Source organism: Nannospalax galili, unplaced genomic scaffold (assembly GCF_000622305.1).
Source record: "Nannospalax galili isolate Female #2095 unplaced genomic scaffold, S.galili_v1.0 scaffold79, whole genome shotgun sequence".
Classification (NCBI taxonomy): Eukaryota; Metazoa; Chordata; class Mammalia; order Rodentia; family Spalacidae; genus Nannospalax; species Nannospalax galili.
Window position 1 is genome coordinate 635,028 of NW_008343959.1, and position 2,635 is coordinate 637,662.

A 2,635-nucleotide genomic window follows, 5' to 3' on the forward strand; every position below is an offset into this window, starting at 1 on the left:
CCCTAGAGGTCCCCAAAACAATAAAGGTTGTTGCAATAATGTTGGGTGTACATTATACATAAGTGGACAGCAAAACCCTATTGCTGAAGATACCACATAATATGGGTGCATTCAAGGGAGAAATAAGTCTTTGGCTAAGGTAGAAACTCCCTACTACTGCATGGGTGGCTTTCATAGTGCCAGAAGATGACATGCAGATGACTGGAGGAGAATTATCCCCTATAATTCTGTTCAACAGACCCCAATATCAACATGCCAAACAAGATGTTTCAGCTGGTACAATAGTGGCATGTCTAGTGTAAGTACAACCAGCAACTTTTTGATTGGATATAATGCCCACTCCTAGAGGTGGAAAACACATCTGATACTGTAGACCAGGCCAACTCCCTGTGACAAGGAAGGATATAGGCCCTAATGGGGAAGCCACTGCAATTGTTTTGTTAGATGGATGTGATGCATCTACTAAAATACCATTCAAGCAGTTGTGTTTATGCACATAGGTTAAGTTATTACCATAGTCACTGTTTAGATGCTCTTGCTTCTTGCTCTTTGTGCTTTTATAGCACACGGAATCCCACTGAAATGGGCCAACAGACCATAGAAAATAGATGATGCAGAGACCCAAAAGTTCACTGCCTTGACACAATTGGAGGAAGTTCATCCCACACCTATCACCCTTTTCAAGCCTCAGGGACTTTTTTGGAAAAGGTTGGAGGAAAGAATGTAAGAGCTTGAGGAAGGCATGGAGTATTAACTGGAAATGTCCTCTGACCACTATGCTGGCAAGCTGTAGTCACATCTCCTTCCCACACTCATTAAGGAGTCAGTGAGGGAGTCAGATACCCCTCCCACCCAATCAGTCACCCTTAGCTACATTTGAGGGAAGGGCTAAGGATATATAAACAGAGAATACCACAAGGCACCACTCTGGCCCATTGTTGTGATTGTCAGGAAGCCACAGGATCTATATTTGAGTGTGGACTTTCCAGAGCAGCCATAAATGGGGGGTGACACCCACTCTTCTGTAAATACACCCCCAACCTCTGCTCTGTTAGGAAGCACAAGAAACTTGTTAGGAGTTTTAAAAAAAGAAAAGATCTTTTGGAAACCTTCATTATTTCACCAAAGTTGAGCCCATTTTGGCAAATCCTTTGGTCTTTGATTTCTTATTCCTATTTTTCCCCTTAAACTTCATAATATATATCTATTTTTATATAACCTGCTTCAAGCTATTTCTGGAAAAATGTAAAGTAACTGAGCCAGCCAGGGGTAACAGGTCAGTAAGCAGCATTCCTCCATGGACTCCATTAAATTTGAAAATTGAAAAGAAATGGATGAATTTCTAAAATCAAGGACTCACCACAGTTAAACCAAGAAGGGATCAATAATCTAAACAGACTCATAACAAATATGGCAATTGAAACAGTAATACAAACCTCATGACTAAAAATGCTCAGGCCTACGTGGACTCACAAAAAATTCTACCAGATGTTCAAAGAAGATCTGAAACCAATACTGCTTAAATTGCACAAAAAGATAGCAACAAAGGGACCACTCTCACACTTCTATGAACCCAGCATCACTCTTATACTAAAACCAGGTAAAGATACAGTAACAACAAATGAAAACTACAAACCCATATCCTTAATGAACATAGATGCAAAGAACTCATATAGACACATATAAAAAGATCATTCCCATAATCAATTTGGATTTATTCCAGAGATGCAGGGTAGGGTGTATATTCCTAAGTCAATAAATGCAATAACACATATAAATGGATTTTAAAACAAAAACCACATTGCTATCGTAACAGATACAGAAAAGGCCTTTTAGAAAATCCAGCATGCATTCATATTAAAAACCCAAGAAGGAATTGGTCTTGAGTGAACATACCTCAACATAATTAAAGCTATATACAACAAACCAATAGCCAACATCATCCTATTGGAGCAAAATTGGAAACATTCTCATTAAAATCAGGAACGAGATAGGGATGTCCACCATCTCTAATTCTTTTCAAAATAGTGTTTGGAACTCATGACAAGATCAGTAAGGCAAGAGAAAGAAATTAAAGGAGTGCTATTTGGAAAAGAAGAGGTCAAATTATTCTTATCAGAAGATATGGTATTGTAAATAAGAGATCCCAAAAATTCCACTAGAAAACTGTTAGAAATGATTAATATTTTCTGTAAAGTGGAAAACTACAAAATCAATGTACAAAAATCAATAGCTTTTCTATATACCAATTACATGCAAGTAGAAAAATCATTCAAGGAAACACTCCCATTCTAAGTAAATTAAAAAAATACAAAAATACTTAAGAATAAACCTAAAAAATAGATTAAAGATCTCTACAATGAAAATTTTGATTTTCTAAAGAAAGAAACAGAGGAAGACACTAAGAGATGGAAAGACCTACTATGCTCATGGATTGATAAAATCAATATGGTGAAAATGACTATCTTACTAAAATCAACTTCTAGATTCAACACAATCCCAATCAAACACCCACAATATTCTTCACAGAGCTTTAAAAAAATCATCCTAAAATTCATATGGATTCACAAAAGACCCCAGATATCAAATCATTCTTTGGCAGAAAGAACAATGCTAGGGGGAACACCTAATCTCA